This window comes from Pleuronectes platessa, chromosome 1, assembly GCF_947347685.1.
Source record: "Pleuronectes platessa chromosome 1, fPlePla1.1, whole genome shotgun sequence".
Taxonomy (NCBI): domain Eukaryota; kingdom Metazoa; phylum Chordata; class Actinopteri; order Pleuronectiformes; family Pleuronectidae; genus Pleuronectes; species Pleuronectes platessa.
Window position 1 is genome coordinate 23726405 of NC_070626.1, and position 18724 is coordinate 23745128.

The window sequence follows — 18724 nt, forward strand, 5'->3', positions numbered from 1 at the left end:
TTGGCCAATTAAAGAACTCCATATGTTTCTCATTTTCTAAATGTTCTCATCTAATTGTCCATGAGGGAGTGAAAGGATCTATACAGACAGCACACATGACAATGGGAGCTTAGAGTGGGTTTGAGCTGCAGCCGACAACAAGCGCTGTGCAAATATAACATATTTTTTGGACCTCGATCAATTTCCTGTTGACGGCCTCAAACAAGGACATTGTCACACCTGCACACAAACACACACACACTCGAGTCCAGAGGTGGGCGGCAATCATCGAAAGGTCCGTAACCCGCCTGCGCCCCTGTGCCGCTCATCTCCGCCCCCCCCCTTCCCCTTTTGTTCTCACCCTCCGCCGCGCTCTCACCCCACGCCGCTCCACGACTTTCGTTCCACTCCTCCTCCCATCCTTGTTTTGGGGGAAATCGATTAACGCCAGATTAGACAGTTAACCGCCTGCAGCTGGCTGTGTTTAGCCAATAACATGTGGGCTCAGCTAAGCTGTGAGGGGGGGGGGGGTGGCTGGGGTGGGAGGCGGGAGGCCAAGGCGTGGTGCAGGAGCGGTGATGAGGAGCGAGGCGTGGTGAACATCGCTCTGGCGGCGTTCCAGGGCATCTTTATTAATTTCGCGAAGACACCGGCTGAACGCTACAAAGCGACAAATTACACCGGGCTCCTCCGAGTTAATATTTACATTCGATGACTCTCAGAGCACAAAGAGGAGCGCTCTCTCATTTAACGTCCTCCTGCTGGTGAAGATGAATCACCGAGATGGTCACCTTGTACCTGGCGAGCGCGAGAAGAGCGGAGTCCCATCTGCCGCCGTGCCTTAACCCCCCCCCCCACCCCCACCCCCCCTCACGAACAGGTGATGTATTGTTGTAATTTTATGGCAAATTAATAACACTCGGTGAAAAGGGAAAAGGGGCGTACGGACAGAATTGAGCTGTTATGAATAAAACAGTTAGATATTGCTTCCCTGGGCTCACACTCGTGTACAGTGGGTCTATTATCAAATGGGGGGGGAGCTTGTCGTTGGTCACCGCTCCCCGGGGTCATTTTCCTGCCGGCTTATTTTCCTCACATCTCAGCACTTAGCAGCTACTTCATAGGTCTCTCTCTCTCTCCACCACCCCCCCCTCATCCATCTCATGTCCTCTGTTCCTCTCCTCCTCTCCCGAGCCTTCCCAATTACTCTCTGTGGCTCTCCCTGCTTGCTCGCCTGCCAGGACGCTGCGGCCTCGCTCGCTGGCTCCGTACAAACAGAACTACAAGTGCACAAAAATCATGTAGTTCAAGTCCTCATCAATCCTCAGCCCTGTTTTCAGCTCTCAGCCTTTATTGTCACCAGGTTGTCGGGCATTCAAAGTTGTGACTCTGTTTTTGTTGCCCCCCTTTTTTTTTTCCCTTTTCCTTCCACGCTCTTATTTATGCACTCCTCTGGTAATAGGCATTGGTAGAACAAACACACAACTCCCCCATTTCCACGCCTGTAATTCCTCTTCTCCTCTGATGATCAGTACAGCTTCCTTCCAGACAACATAATCTGGGAATCTTCGCACCAAGGGACCAGTTGCAAATTGATTAATTAGGCCTGCAAAATTGGTTGCAATGTATTAATTAAGCCCAAGTATATCAAATGCATTATTTTTTTTGGATTTTTTTTTGGTGCGTCTGCCAGTTTTAAACGGCGATATTAATTGACGCTCCAATGCGCCGGCCGCAGACGCTGCTGCCGGCTCGTCTGGCTCCGTCGGAGAGGCTGGCAGCACATCGCTCGCCTCTGAGGAGACAACTGCCACAGTCGCTATCACCAACAGACAGGCGGCGGTGGCGTGGAGAGATGGTGCCCACTGATAGGGCTGTCCAAGGAAATGGAGACAGAGAGAGGGAAGGAGGAGGAGGAGGAGCGTGGTGGCACGGATACCGCTCCGCCGCAGCAGCTGACCCGTCCTAATTAGCTGCATTTGGAGAGTTCTAATCAAACCACCTCCTGCCTTGGTTTCAAAGGGAGGATATGAGGAGGAGGGGAGGGAGGTGCGAGGAGGAGCTGCTGCTGCTGCTGCCACAAGGACAGGGAGGAGCGGCAGCGGGAGACGCGTTCCTATGACAGCACAGTAGAAGTCCTTGGTGCCATATGTGAATCTTTCACCTAAAGCAATTTAAATCGAGAAATATCTTCTATTCACTGGAATGAAGTTGAGTTTGATGCAGCGATCGCTTGTGGCCTCTGAGCGGTTACCAGCTTATCCCTTCACAGGAATTCCTTTTCTTCTTCCGCACCTTAATTAAGTTGACATTTCAGCCATTCGGTAGAGTACACTACCGACATATTTTATCCTCCAAGAACTGCTCATGTCAAATAACGAAGTCCCGTTGCCTTAACGACATCACGGGATACCTTACTGTAAGTGTGCTTGTATGTGAATGTCCCATTGAGAACGATTAGAGCCCATTTATTCCTTTAGACATAGCACTGTTGAATTCCGGCCACTTTTCATATCCCTATCATTAGCATTTCTATTAGGCTAAATATAGAACCCCAAATAAAAAGCGTGATAAACATTTTTTAGGAAGCACTTTCACGTAATGGCTTCTGGAGACCTCTTAGTGGTATTGTAACACTCCCAGCAGGAGGCGGGCCCAACCTGACATGAATTCATCTGTAAAACTATGAGAAAACTAAGTCTTTCTGTGCTGTTTTGTCAATCGTGCTTTTTTTTAATTATTTCCATCAATCCACACTCAGACCAAACTAATATTTTCGACTTGAATCAATCTTAAATATCCCCCCCTTCTTCCCCTCGTGGCCGTCTCAATCTTAAGTCTCTAGAATGACTCTACTTCTCCAAAGTCGTTTGCAATCTCGTCTCTTTCTTCTCTTTTATTCGCCGCAGTTAATTTTTAAATCATGAATGGACCTTTGATTAAAAAGAAGAAGAAGAAGAAGAAAAAAAAATGCAATTCCAAAATTAATTGACTGGTCAGAAGTCAGATCAGATGCCCTTTTCACACTTGCAGCCATGGCAACCTCTATGCTCACTCCGTTCAATAAACCTTTATCTGACTGTCGGAAAAGGGCAGTCCATTCAGCACCGCTCATATTTCATGGACAGATAAATGCAGACAGGGCTTTCATAGGGGCTGGTGTAGATGTGTATTACGTTCCGTGATTTGAAAGCTTCCGAGTTTTGTATTCAAATGCAGCAGAATCAGCTTGTTGTGAATTCATAATGAACACACATGTCACTTTGTTTTACCCAGAGCATTTAGGCCAGTTGTGGCTGCAATTAATAATGAATGTGTTTTGCAGATATTTTAATATATGTTATTCTCTTAAACGTTGGTTATTCAAGAGCTTCTGGTGCGACTGGTCCGAACGTACCGAACTTTGCATTATTTAGTTTTATCGGTGCATTAAAAACAAGATAAGAAGAAAACACATTTGCGGAAACAGTGACGGTTGTTGCAGTTGCACAGTCACAACGTTAACGTATCCCAGTCTGATGGGTGAATTGTTATCTCTCCTTGTTTCACAGACATTTTTTCTGTGCGCTCTCTGTTCCCGGTAAAATATTGTTCATGATGCAAAGTTGAACAAGCAGGAGAGCGACAAAGTGAAAGAAAGAAACTCAGAGTTCAGACAAAGCACAAATCAAAATCCCTGGGAAAAACTAAAAAAAGAGAAAAGAAACGACAACAAGTGAACAAAGCAACACAAAATCGAGTCGCCGACAGACAGGCTGCTTGAAGACGCACTTCTTCTGAAACTTTGCCAGCGGGCAGCGCGTCCAAAGTGATGTGACGGAGCAGCGGCGCTGCCAGAACATGACTCATGTCCACATCTCAGGGACCGACAAACTGGCTTTCAGACATTTATTCATCAAGGAGAGGCAAGTCTTTGTGTCGTGCACATTTCAAACACAGAGGCGATTCAAAGAGTTTACACATCATCGGTTAAATGCATTTAAAAAAGAGATATAAACTCATTAAAATCCAAAGAGAACTGAAGAGGTCAGAACAGAGATGTGAATTACAGGAGTAAGAAAATTAAGGCAAAAGGCTTTGGATGAGTTTTAAAGGTGCAGTTTTTTGACCAGAACGTTTCTAACCTGGATTGAGTCGTGGTCTCAACAGGCAGCTTGGTCCATCTCTGTGGTGCTCAGGGTTGGTTCTGTGTTCAGTTTGCACTCTGATGACCTGAGAGAACAAAGTTGCTCATGCAGTGAAAGAGAGCCACTGATTTGGGCTCCAAACCATTTGAGAGTTTTATAGACGAGCATCATTGCTAGTATCTCGATACTGCATGTGAGTGCATGGGATTTTTCTAATACATAACATTCATACTTCTCATACCCTTCAGCCATGTGATTGAAGGGATTTATTGCAGCGGTGCATAAATGGCTAACAATCCAAGTGTTATATCGTCAGTATCAACAATAAATATGACACCAAATTTCTTATTGATTTACACTTGGGGAAAAAACACGATGAATGAAAAATGAAATCCTCGTAAAATAACTGCGTTCCTCCATAAATCAGTGCAGCAAGAAGAATGTTTTTCAAAGCTCAAATCTTTTAGAGTTGTTCAGATTCTATTGTTCTCTTCCTGATATGGACTCGACTTCACTTTGAGTGTCGGCCGATATGAGTATCAATCCGATACTGTGCATTTAAAGAAATAACAACTTATATAATGTATTTTTACAGCTGGATGCTACTAACCCTGTCTGGAAGTGATGATTATTATCATTGTTGTTTGAGTTAAAGCCTTGAAAACCAAAAGACAGAGAGTTACATCCTCTTTTAACTGAAAGAGAAAAGAAAGGAATAAATCTATGAATGCAAAACAAATCACCTCCTTTAAAAAAGCTGTTAAAGTGCTGCAACCCTTTTTGAAATCTCAGTACTTGTTGCTGTTTTGGTTTTGGGACTTTCCCGTGTGAAATATTTGCATATTGCTGAGAGTTTCGACAGTTCTGGCCAAGGCTACCAACAAATAGTTTTCCTTCACGGTTTGAAACAAAAAAACTTGGCAGTGGGAGAACAGTGCAGCTGCTAAAGATTGCAGTTTTATCTGACAAACTAATATACTTCAAAGATGTAGTATCAGATAGAGCCAGATCCAAGGCCAGTATCGGAACATCTATATCATAAACATCTCTCATTAGCGAGTCAGCTCAATGAAATGTGTTCATCAGGGTGCGCTCTCCAGTGCACCGAGGCCAATTTTATAGTGTGACTGTTCCTTCACACCAAAGTGAAGTAATCGTTCTGCAGGTTAATGGACAAACATCTGCCGATGGGGTGAGGAGCTTGGTTTGAGAGCTCTGTAATTAGTCCGTTTACAAACATTACTGTGAACAGGTAGCATATGGAGCAGTCGTGGTTTCATGTGATGCTATCACATCTGTCTGTTTAAACAAGATTAATTGAGGCCATCAGAGTGTGTTTACACTGTTGTTTCAGCGGAGACACGCTCTATATGTGTGTCGTTCCAGTGAACTCTCCCAGCTCCACGAGAGGGACTCCTCCTCTCTGCCTCTCACCGGCTGCCTGTTTGCTCTTCTCATCGATAATTATCTTATTTCAAATCAAATTTTATTTTCTCTCCACGAGTCTTTTTACATGTTTACAAACATCAAACCACGGCTAGGAATCCATCTCTGTTTGTTGCCTGGCTGTGGAGAGACGACTGGAAAAACAAGCAACATCTGAAAACAGCAGCCACATGCTCGTGTTCTTCTCACTGTTTGAGCGAGCCGCCGAACACAGAGGATTTCTCTTTGAGCCTTTCATTTTCTCCGGCTCCTCATCTCGTCCCTCGGCTCCGTGTGGCCTGTCCCTGGCCGGGCTGATCGCCTGAATCATGGCAGCATCACCGGCTACTGTCCTGGTGGGGAAAAGTTAAAAACCATCAGCAATCTGGACCAGGAATGCGTCACTCAAAGTCAAATAAGATTTTTGTGCGGGCGTGTGTGTATATAAATATATAAACATATATTTGTGTGTGTGTGCGGCCATCCACACGTGCCAGATCGTGTGTTCACCCTCTTCTTAGAGGATACGGTGGTATCGCGCAGCAGTGAGGCGATTTGCGGCTAAGCTAGTGGAATCCCGTGGAAAGCCTAAAATCTTGTGGGGTGAAGGGAGGGGAAATATCACAGTCTTTGGATTTCTTCTCCCTCATTATTGAAGATTTAAAGGGATTAGTCCATTTTTTTTTTTTTTAATACACAAAGTTTTATTAAATTCCATTGTTATGATTTTGGTTCACGGAGGGTAATGTCCATTCTTGCGTCCTTCCGCTTGTGCTGAGTGTGTGTGTGAGTGTGTGTGTGATATCGGGGCTGGAGTGTGTGTGTGTGATTCCCACCTCTAAACCTCCGGCCGCCTGCACGGCAGCTCACCCCCTGATCCCCATTCAGCCAGTGAAGCCTATCTCAAGCACTGTGGCACCGCAGCATTGGAGTGTGTGTGGGGGGGGATTGATGAATATCTCTGACTCTCACCACTCAGGCTATAAATCTTTGACATTATCCCTTCACCCTGATCGCTGCAGTGAATAATTACGGCATGTTTACGGAGGCGATGAGTAAAAATACATCTTATTTCACTCCAAGCGCAATTACAACCTCTCACCACCAGGGGACTGGACCTTTCATCCAGGACAACAAGTAGAACAAAATGATGTCGGATTCCACTCAGTGTTTCTTATGCAACTTCCAGTAAAGGGTTCTCTCCCCTCACACCATTACGGAGAACATCGCAGAGTATTAATCCGAGTGTGTGTGTGCTCATTCATAGTAGAGACGTTGAAAACATACAAAGCCATTAAAGGCTGTGGGGATGTTATTTAAGGCCTATTAAAGAAAGTGTAGGCGCGCTGAGCATGAGGATTAGTCCAGAGCGTCGTGGAGATTTAAAGTCAATCACTTCTCAGCCGCATTGTTAAAGTTTCATCCGCTGTGAAACCTTTGTGATTGTTCTTCTCATTGTTGTTGCTGCTGTTTTTTGGTTTGTTGTGCGTTGCCTCAGCAGCTCTGTGGAAAAACAGTTGTTTACACGCATTGCATTAAACACACTTTTTCATCCTGAAGTGTAAGTTCTTGTCAGTATTCTCACCTGCAGATGAATTTGAATCTGTTTGTTTTAAAAGCTCTTTTCCGTGCGGTAGATCTCAGCGGCCGAGACGGAGAGGCGGTTTGATTAGTCCGCATATTTCATGTTTACACTTTACACATGCACACAGACTTGCTTTGCTGTAAACACACTAGTTAACCTACATCATCAGCCAGAGTGAGTGTTTTCACACCGGTTGAGAAGGAGCTGCCAAACTTGTTCTGCCGTGAGATATATATTTACGCTCTCACAGCAAAAGCAAGGGAGGGAATCCAGTGTGTTTATCAGCTCCATCATCACAACAGATGAGTTTCTGCTCGCAGTTGTTCTCTTTGTGATCACGTGAGCAACAACAATGAAGAACGGGTGTCTGTGCGTATGTGTGACATGAATTAACATACAGTGTTTTAACTAGAGCCCAATGGATGCATGGATATTTAATATAAATGCTGAAATTCAGATGTGGCGATGATTCCAAAGATGTTGTTATCAAAACCTGAAATGTAAGAAATTTAGTTGAGGCTCATTTTACAGTTTGACAGTTTAACTTTTATATAGAAAGATAAACATAAACAAAAACAATTTAAAGAAATACTTTGAAATTGACAGAACTTGAATGAACTAAATAAATTCATCCTCCAAATGTACATATTTCATGCACTTTTTATTCAGTAAAATAAAGAATATTATATTGGTGTCTGATATCATCGGCCAATCATTGGGTCTTAATTTTAACCTCCTATATAGAAAAGCTCCATCAGATCCAAAAACTAAGGCTGGAGTCACAAAAGGCTCAGTTAAATGTGTGTTCACCTTTCACACATTCTAGTTTGTATTCATATCTTCCAATGCTGATACATATTGAGAACAGAAGCTGTGGCCATGCATTCACAGTGTGCAGATGTTTACTGCAGTTTCTCCACTTGTGGGTGGCATCAGGTGGACCCTCACAAACAGGCTGAATGGTGGATCAGAATCAATGCTCTGCAGCCTTGCGCTCATATCCGTGTTGCAGATTCACACTGAGACTGACAGTATCAACTCCTCTGTGGAGTCCTACGCTGATTCGTACAAGGCCGAGTGCTTCAGAACACAAAGCTGCCTTCCACTGTTTCGTTTTTTTTTTCTTCATTAGAAAATAACTGTGAAAAATTCCAATTTGTGGGCAGATTTAGAGGGTTCAGGCGAGCAGGGGTCACCAAACCAATTGAATTTGTTATCAGCGCGCCTCGCTAAGAGTATTGTGTTACAGAGCAGCAGAGGAGCTGTGTCAGTATCTGCTCTCAGTGGGGGAGACATGTTGTCCAGCACAGCAGTGGGGAGGACACCACGGAGCAGATTATAATGATACAGAGCATCGTCACTTCCTGGACCAGAGCCACTCCGCAGCCATCTGTCCTCTGACCACGGACAGCCGGGCACTTGTGCACGTGTGTGTGTGTGTGTGTATGTGTGTGTGTGCATGTGGATGTAATTCTAGACATTAACCACACTCCTCTACATATGCTGGGATAGCTTTATTTTTAACCTCCTCCCTATCGTTTCTCATTCATATACAATGTCATATTCATCCCTTTCAGAGCTGATTGATGGGCCTCGAAAACTTGACTGGTTTCAAATTTTACGATCCCCTATAAGCGATCAAGTGAAACCTGCTACTGCTCACAAACTGCGAAACTGAAAGAGCTGCTTGCTTTGGCAGAGGTTTAGTAACAGTGGAGAGTTAGTTGAAGCAGTCGGTGCAGCGCTGACATTAATAGTTTTTCCCGTGCGTCGGGTTCCGGTTGTCGGCTCCGTGTTCGAGGTTCTCGCGTCAGCCGGTGACAATATTGTGGGAGGTGAAGTCACGGCTGGTGCTGGTCTTATTTTTTCCCTCTCTGATTTCATCATACTCGTTTCTACTTGCTATACCCCGCTGCTCGGTTATTGAATTACGTGCGTAGCTCTGCTCTAGATTTGACTGCACACCAGCTCCTTGGCAAACTGGTTGGTGCTTGTTGTGCGACTGAGTGGCTATGCATTTGTTTGAAGTCGCATTTGCCAATAATGAAATGCAACTTAAGAATTTTAGACCCAGTTGAAATGGCAGTAAGTGTTTTATTCATAAGGATTTGTATGGATTTGCTGGAACAGCCACAATCGGCGTACTACCTCATATTTGTTCCATTTGAATAACAGAATGTTGCCGTTTGACTTCTATTCTGCTCAGTTGTACGATATTGAATGCCGCAACATTATTAATTACAAAACCACCAAGTGACAGATTGTTTGATCGATTCTGTGCCGGTCGCAACCAACCGGGGGGGAAACAGTTCAGCTTTGATAATGTGGAATCGGAGAGCACGTTAAAAACAATGTCCCTGGACAGTGAACTCAACACGTCTTCCACCGGATCAGTCAGATGCAAGTGGAGCGCCCCCGTTGTCCACGCCGCTTCCTCGGCTGATGCGAATGAATATTTGTGGCGCCCTGGGGCATTGTTTCCCCCGTGTTACCCTGCATCAGGAACCAGAGAGATAAATGGGTCTGGCCTGTCCAAGGCATCAGGACTTCTTCTCTGTTCAACCATAACTAGTAATGTCCTTTCATCCGCCGCCTGCAGTGCTGTAGATAATGGAGTATTTGAAGAGGAGAAAGCACTAAAACAAAGAGAGGGGGATGTGGTTTATGCGATGACAGTGAATGGGGTGATCAGAAATGTCGGAAAAAGAAGAGAAATTGCAAAGCGGCGGCATTAAGGCGGGGATTTATGAAAGAGACTCATGGGTGGATTGGAAGAATAAAGGGAAAAAAAAAACAGGGGGCTGCAATGAAGAAAGGAGGAAAGGGATGGACGGATGGAAGGACGGATGGGGAGGGGTTGGAACAGCAGGCGGGCTCCGTGGGAGATTGGCTTAAGTAGCATTGTGCCCGGGCTCCCTGCAGTCACCGAGCCACCGGTTTATATTCAGAAAGAGAAAAAAACCTGTCAATGTAAACACCCGGGCACATGTACACACACGGAGAGTCACACTTCCACAACATGTACTGTGACTGCGTAAACAGTCATTAGCCTGACCTCTGCTGCTGTGATGAATATGTAATAAAAATGCGTCCATGCATTTGCACCGTAAAGAGTTCTTTGCTGTGTCTGTGCAGATGGCGACAGACACAGGCGAGCTCTATGAATTCCATGGACTGTGTCTGTTACACTTGTGGCCCGGTGGTGAAGCTCCATGCTGACGGAGATTGAGAGGGAGTATGAGTCTCGGTGAGCCAGCGAGGACGGCGACTGGGAGTGTTTTTCGCCGATAACCTCAGTTTGTTACTTTTTGATCCTGCTAAATTAAGATAAGGGGCTTGGTTAATTAAACTGTCACATGGCAATACCTTGAGGAATTGCGAGGCCAACACAGCTTTAATTGGGTGGCTGCTATTGTCCCAGCGCTGCCTTCCTTCTCTGGGTGGCAGCCCCACAGAGGGGGTGGGTGGGTGGGGGGGAGGAAGCGCCCTCATGGCTACTGGCAGAGGATGGAAGCGGCGCAGGAGTGACAAGCTTGAACATTCAAATGAGGAGGGGAAGGGGCTAAAAAACGGTGCTGAGGTGTAGGAGGGTGCACCACATTCGTACTAGAGGCAATTTAACCCATTCTAGACATTATATAGCAAACGTGTGAAGCCCACTGCGGCTCCGTGACGGGGTGAGGACTGGGTTGGAGTCAAGATGAGGGGTTTTAATTGCTACTTCACCATGCATGACTCTGAGTTGTGTAATTTTCTGTACAATGCCGTAATCTCTGCGGTGTGTTGGGTGCGAGGGAGGTCTCCAAGGTCCCGTAGACAATGTCGGCAAGGCCTAGGATGCATCTGTAATTACCAGCAGCCAATTAACAGCTGACCTCACCGTCCCCACCTCAAACCACAACAAAGATCTATTATGGAGATTTAGCCGGCTCGCCGAGTAAACAGCCGAACGTGATGGATATTCATGGAGAGTCTTTACGGGTGTTTGCACCTCATCGTCGGGGTTTACACACGAAGGCGTCATTGAAATTCACACCACGGTGACAATGACTGGTTGGCTGTGTTTGCAAATGTGTGGGATTCTCGGAAACAGGTTTAAACTGGACCCACCTTATACATGTAGGCTGGGCGAAAAAAGAATAATAGAGATTATCACAATATAACCTATCAATAGCAATATAAAAAAAAAATCCAATATGGGGATATAATGCTAATGCATTGTGTAAATAGTGTTAAGAGGTATAACTTGTTATTATATCTACCTCAGTTGGTTTTGCTGTTTGTCATTCTCCGTCCATGAAGAAGAGTTTAAAAGCAGCGTCTTCCCTCTGGAGCAAAAATCTGCTCTTAAATTAAATTAAATAAACAATATTGTGACATTCATCTTAATAATTAAATAAAAATGTATTGATATGATAGTTGACACTTGTTTTCTGAGGCACAACGCAACAACAATCATATTAACTGAAAAGGTCCGCAGCCTTGTCCGATGACGCTGTGGAAGATAAACATTCCTGAAGTCCTCCTGGTGTTATTGAGGGACGTGTCCTCGATAGCATGCGAGCCGCCGCGTGTTTTGAAAACAGTTGTCCATCTGTCCCCGAAGGTGACCGAAATCTGCCTTGATTAACAAGTGGGATATTCCGGGTGACGGTCCCCCCCCCGTGCCGCCTCTCATCCGCTCCCAAGTGGGGATCAAAGAGGATGAAGTTTTGAGCCTGGGGATAATCTAGTTCTCTAGATTGTGATAATGCTGCTCAGGATGATCATGTGGATGAGAGCGGGTTGTGTTGTGCTCGTCTGGCTCTGGGTTTCCGGCTTGCATGTGTTTGTTTCCCCCCCCAAAAAATTGAAAAAGAACAGGCAGACAATAGCAGAGTGAACCAGTGAATTAGTGCACGTGGACTGATGGGAAATGCACTCTCCCCGTTGCTGTATCCAGGCAACCACATCAGAATTCCAGACGTATTGAACAACAGGTGATTGCCGCCGTCTCCCTTTCTCAGCTTTGAGCTGCTAAATCAAAACCACTGCTGGCATATGAATTCAAATCCAACAATTTAAAGAAATCCAGCTGTGTGCGTATTTGATCCAGAGCACCTTGATAACCAGAAAGCACATGTGCCATTTCAGTTACAAACAAATATAGTTAAATGGGGGGAATTTGTCTTAAGTGACTTTGTTTGTTTGTCTTCTTCGATAAAACATGTTTTCTTGGCGACTCACAAACAGTTTGTGGAAATGACAGTGAGCTCGAGCTCGGCTGAATCTCATTTTAGTTTTAAGTTCCCCGTTGTTCCGCATGGTCTCGTCCCACCCTGATCCGTGACTGGTGCTGCTGTCCAGCTGTTCCATCAGCACGACAAGTGGTTCAGGAAAGTCCCTCATTGTTCACTGACCAATCACAAAACCCACCAGAATGCTGTCAACGAGCATTTTCCACCCAGTGGTTTGCATTTGCCTGCACCTGTGGTTTTAGCCCAGAGGGCAGGAGGGGCGGAGAGGGTGGGGGGGTTGGTGGAATGGGAAGAGTCTGGCCACTGGGGTGGAAAGACGGCCAGGGACGGGATTATGGTGTCTTTCTGTCCGTGGAGATTAAACAAAATATATTCATTGTGAGTTTCCCCCCCGTTTTTGTCGTGTTTTTCCCCAGAATGCATCAGAGGCCAGGGCAGCCTCACCACCTGAATTTGCATTTCTGTAATTTGCATGAACTCATCGGAGCCTGGAGGCGAGCTACAGTCGCGGGTGCACGTATGCATGCATGCGTGTTTGTGTGTCCGGGCATGTGCGCCGCAATTTGACAAACAAAATGAAGAACTTGTCCAAACAATCAAATAGACGCAACTGGAAAGAGCCTGCCCTGCATTCACAGGAAAAAAAACCTGCAGCTGAACTACCTGGAAGCTTTTGTTGCCCAAAAATGTGCCGGAATACTAAGAAATTACTGCGACTGTCGACACTGACAATGTGTTGTAACGCACACTGCAGTGGAGCAGTAGGAGAGTCGACTGTGGAGAGTTACTGGAATAGATATACTCTGCACTGCAGTGCTTTGCTAGCCTGGGTTGTGAATCTTATCAGGCGGAATTGTGGTAGTGGATTTTCTGTGTGTGTGTGTGTGTGAGCGTAAATGTTTGTGTGTGTGTCTGTGTGTGTGTGCGTGCCTGCATGTGTGTCCAGGCCCCTCTGGAGTCCATTAATCCCAAATCTAACAGACTTACTGCAGAGGCAGCCTTTGATGTGTGCTGAATGCCTCTCCGGAATATTTGATGCTGCTTCCATAATATTCACTTCCCTTTCTATCATCAGGAATGCACTGTTTTGTTTCTTCTCCTCCTCCCCCCCCCCCCCCTCCCGTGATTGTCCAGCAGGCCAGGTGGCAGCCGTGTTATGAGTTATGTGTTCACGATTCAGGTGTGTTTTCAACAGTTCTCTGATCTGTAATTTTACATCTCTGAGCTCTTTTAATCCCATTCTTATCTTGTGTAAGCCGTCTAATCTTTGACCCTAATCTTAAACCACCACATAGAACGGGGCGGCGTGGATTGAGGGGGACTTGTTTTTCTCACCTTCAAAATTCAATGCATACATTTGTCAGAGAGAGCCGGCCGGGGTCCTCTTGCCGGTGGATTTTCTCTTTCATGAGCCCAGTCTGAGAGTTATTTATTGCTATATATTTCTATTTATTTGTGTTTTTATTGCAGTGGCCCGGACTTGAACCCTGCCTGCTTTAAAGCCTTGTGCTCATAACCCACCAGTCTCAGGAGTGAAACAGATGGAGAGGCAAAGAAAGTATAAATTAGATAGTGAGATGGAAAACACATTTCTATTTGAAATGATTATCCCCCCTGACGGGTCGACTAATAGACCGCTATTGCATTTCCGTCAGTTTCTTTTAATCTAATCATACTTATAAACAGACGGGTGAGAATGCCGGTGTGTGTGTGTGCGTATGTTTATCCGCACGGAGACACAAGCAACCAGTGTCTAGACTGCAAACACCAATTTGGCTGGAGAGCAGAGGAACATCAATGCTAAAGCGATGTTGCTGAAACACGAGGCATGTCCCGGAGTCCTCCACGGCCAGGAGATAGTGGTGACAGACAGACGGCGATAGAGGAGGAGGAGCAGGAGGAGCAGGAGGAGCAGGAGGACAGGCTGGGAGAGCTCGCTGTGGTTAATACATCCAAAGTGTGTCAGTTAGCTCTCTAACAGCGTTAGGCCCCGGGGCTGAGAAAGCCAACACCATCGACTCGAGCCTACCTCTCTCCACCTTTCCACTTAGCCTCCGCTCAACACCCGCCGATATCCTTAGGGGAGGTGCACTGCTGCTCATGGGCACAATTGATCAAATGCCTACATGCTAAAGTGTAATCTTTCTTATTGTTCGTGAGGACGTGGGCTAGAGGACAGATTTAGAGTGGAGCGCCGCCATGTCGCACGGTGTGTAGATTTACAGGTGGAGCGTCTCCACGTTTCTTCTCCTCCTCTGGCAGATTTATTGCATTGCACAAGCAAGCTGTTTTGATACAGCAGGTAATGGAAACATTTAATCTGCGCCCTGTTAAATGCAGATATTTCAAAAAGAAATTCTTCTTCTTGTTCTTCTGCTTTTTCTCCTTCGCCGTTTTTACAACAAACACTTGCACTGTGTATCATTGTGCACATGTACAACACGTAATTGGTGCATGCCCACTGTTGGTTTGTGTAATAATCATGCGTCTGGAACAACAACAAAAACGGCGGCTACATATCAGTTTCACCACATGAGGTTAGCGCTGCCGGCTCTTATTAATGTAGTTTGAGCGTTTGTACTCATTATTGTGTTTTCATTTGAGTGATTTTGTAAAAATAAAGCTCATACAAATTAGTTTTTAAAACATAGGAAAAAATATCAGCTGAAAAAATATCACGTGGGCCATGATACCCCAGTATCCATGTCAAGTACAGCACACTGTATTTACTGCTTTCTTTATTCAGTAGCGATGATGGTGCCAAATACATATTCCGACATTAACTTGTTTCAGCGTCGACACATTACATCTAAGTAATGCGTATTTCAGTTTGATTTAATTAACCGGAAGGAACTGTAGAAAGACAATAATGATAATATCCACAGTTTAAAGTTAACTAAGCAGTTAAAACCCCCGACTCTGCGCTTTAGTGAGTTGAAGTAGAAGAAAAGTGGAAGATATTTGCACAGACACACAGAAGCAGGCTCGATCTGTCAGATGAGGCTGTTTGGAAAAAAAACAACATCTGACTCATGTCATGTCAGGTAAATGTGCTTAAGCTCACACTTTTTACCGAATGCATGTGTGAAACAGATCTTCACACAGTTCCCCTGGGGAATCCTGTCAGTTGTGGCAGAGGTATCCCACTGCGGATTTAAATAATCTGAATAAAAATCATTAACAGTGAAGATCAGTGGTGTTTCTATCTCATCCTCCAGCCACTGTCAAACTTGTTTTTTAGCCCCAACTGGGATTAAGAAATTCAAATGAATGTGTATTTTTAAATTAATGATAAGAAAACATGCATTTCTGGTGTTTTCCTGTCTGGAACATTTCTCGTAACCTCCCGCTCGCCTGCAGCCATGACAGATTCATTCCTCTAGGTTTTGGCCCCTTCTTGGATTGCGTTAGGCTTGAGTGTCAAGCCTCTCGACACATTGCACCTACCTGCCTTTATTGAGTTTGACCAGTTGCAGCCACCGTGAGGAACGTATCGCTTGTGACGGCAAGCTGTCAAAAAACAGAAATTTCCTTTTCCTCAGGATTCGGAGGAATTTGGTTCCCTTAACGAATTTTGTCTTCGCTGCGTAGAGCTCAACGCTAAGAGCGCTCGGGGGTCATGAGACACCAACGCCCCCCCGATGTCGTTGTGAAGACGACGTTGCTAGAGTGTGGAGTGGATGTGTTGTCATAATACAGTGACAGTTCTGTTGAGACAGAGAATCAGAAGCACTTTCTCTAATCCCGCTAAAGCAGCACACATGGGAATGATTACTTGCACAAAGCCATGACACCCTGAGATGTTCAAATCCCTTTGTTCAGAGGAGAGCGACAAACAGAGAGGCAGACGGAGAGAGAGAGAGGGAGAGCGAGAGAAAGAGAGGGGGAGACAATAAAACAAAGTGATTTAACTCCACAAATGTGACAGGATTGTGTGATGTCTGGTGGATCCTGTTATTGTGCGGATTGTCGGAGTGAAGCCTCCACAAGTCTTAATGTGTTTATCCCTGCTGCTTAAGACCAGTTATGAGGACCTGGACCACGTCGCCGCGGTTTCGCTGCTAAATCCACTCAGTTCAAAAAAGAGATCCCTCAAATGTAGAGTGTTGGGAAAAATAACATCATTAAAGTAGCATAGTTAAAATGTAAAAATATGGCGGAGTGAAGGCGCTTCAAAAGACGACCCTCTGTGAATTGGCAACAAAAGGTTTCCCTTCATTCTCTCTTTAATAGGGTGTTTTAAACCTGTTTTCTCCTCGGATAGAAACAGGATTTCTGTAATGAGCTGGTGACTCACAGATACTCTCGGCTTAATTTTCTTTTAATTCCCTGCCCCCCCGCCCCCTTTTTTTCTCTCTTTCTCTGTTTCGTTCTCACTTTATTTCTTGTGCTCGCTATCTCTCTAAATAGGCCAAGGCAAGTTTCTCTGCCGACGATTGGGGGGGGGAGGGGGGGGGGGGAGTAGATTAAGGTTATTAACAGGCAGAAGGATGTTGAGCATTGTTTCTGGTCTCTGGTCTAATGTCTGGTCCATACTGTGCTCCCCGCTAACGCTCTTCTGTGCCCTTCAAACATGGTGCGATTGTTTGTTTGGTGTGTGTGTGTGTGTGTGTGTGTGTGTCAAAGAAGGAAGTGTCGTTTGACTGAAACAGCCCATTTGATTCCCCACAAATACGCCCAAATGCAATCTAAGTGTTTCACGCAGCGACCAAAGCGGCACAGAAAAAAAAAGAGTACGCTCTCACTCACATCTGCAAACAGTAAGTAGTAGTGAGTAGAAATAAAACATGGTGCAGGCACGCTGTGTCTGTTTATGTTGCTTATGACTGAACATGCTGCGATGCACACACAATAAAAGGCAAGGCGCACACGGGCACGCTATATTTAGATGACAAACTGCCATAAACCCGGGCTAAAGAGGGAAGAAATAAACAAAAGAGAGGGAGGAAGAAAAAAACATAAAAACGAGGCGGTCCAGAAGCATCCCCTGTCACGGTGCAATCCCCCATGTCCTAATTACACAGGCTTAGAGGAAACGGAGGATTAGCCACTGATTCAGCACGCTTCTCGCCTCATCTTCTAATAAGTCCCTTCTTGTCTCCTTGCCACCCCTTTGTGCCACCCTCCATGTGTCTCTCCAGGTAAAGGTAGTGAGACACTATTGACCCGTGGCTTCCCGTCTCTTTTTTGTTCCTTGTGGCGCTGTCTCCCCCTCAGACAACACCAGCTAATCCCATTGTAAAAGTAGGCTGTGAAGCCGACTTGTTTTTTTTTTATAGCTGCTCTCATCATGGTTTGCTCAATATTTGGAGACAGGACGGTGTTTTCATCAGTAAACATACCAATGCATCATTAAGTGCACATCCTTTGTGTTGTGTGTGGGTCTCTCTGTGTGTTTGTCCTCTTTATTACCAAGTAAATATGCTTTTCATATTTCTTTACTGGCCAGCTTTAGACTAAGCGTACCCTCTGGAGTCCAGCCATTCATCTGTGAAATGCAGCACAAGGAGCATGTTTTATGTATGGAAAAATATCTTTATTAACATATAATGTAGACTGGAGCTGAGGAAACCAGTTTAGATTGCTGATGTGGAGCGTTCACATAATATCTCATATGTCCAAAGGCTAATGACAAATATTTTGTTTTATTTATTTCCAAAATCCAATTCACAATGATGGGCATGCTTTGAATAAAGAAGGCAGTAAAACCAATTAACTTAAAACCATTTCACACATATCTAATAGATTTTATTTAATCAAACATTATAATGAGGATTATGGATTATGGTATTTATTACCCCCATCAAGGAGGTTGTGTTTTCATTCAACTTTTGTTTGTTAGTTAGCAGGGTTACAGCCTGTTGGAGGGGCTCTGTGTTGGTCAGGAAAGAACCCATTCAATTTAGTTGTGGATCGAGATAAGGGGTATGATGCACCCTGTTTTTTTATCATTGTGAAATATGACACATCTACACAATTTCCGTTGATTTCTCAGGCGTTTTTTGAGGGACTGATATTTGTGAGTCTGTGCAATTTGGGTGCGGTTCTAAATAGAAATTTGGATCCACTGAATTTAAAGTGTTTTCAAAGGCTGTCTGTTGGGCCTTGGTGGAGGTGTGTGCTCTGTTAGAAGCTCTATTCATCATTATATATACATAAACAGGGCCGATAGAATAAAGGTATTGTTTAGTCATACAGTCATATTTTGAAGGGCCATTTATTCAGTTGTCATAGCTTACGTCAAAACCCAGCATACAGACATGTCATGTGGGAGTTGTACTGAATTAATGCACCTCCCTGCATGTATGCATTGTCACATATGCATGGTACAATGGACGTGTTTTCTTCCAGGTTGCTTTTACATGTTAATT

At 44.8% G+C, this 18724-nt stretch overlaps 1 protein-coding gene across 2 annotated transcripts in view; it reads left to right on the forward strand.

Annotated features, from left to right (window-relative positions):
- pcdh17 (protocadherin 17) overlaps positions 1-18724 on the forward strand; it is a 55575-nt gene that overhangs the window by 23008 nt on the left and 13843 nt on the right. The gene's annotated exons all lie outside the window — the stretch shown is intronic.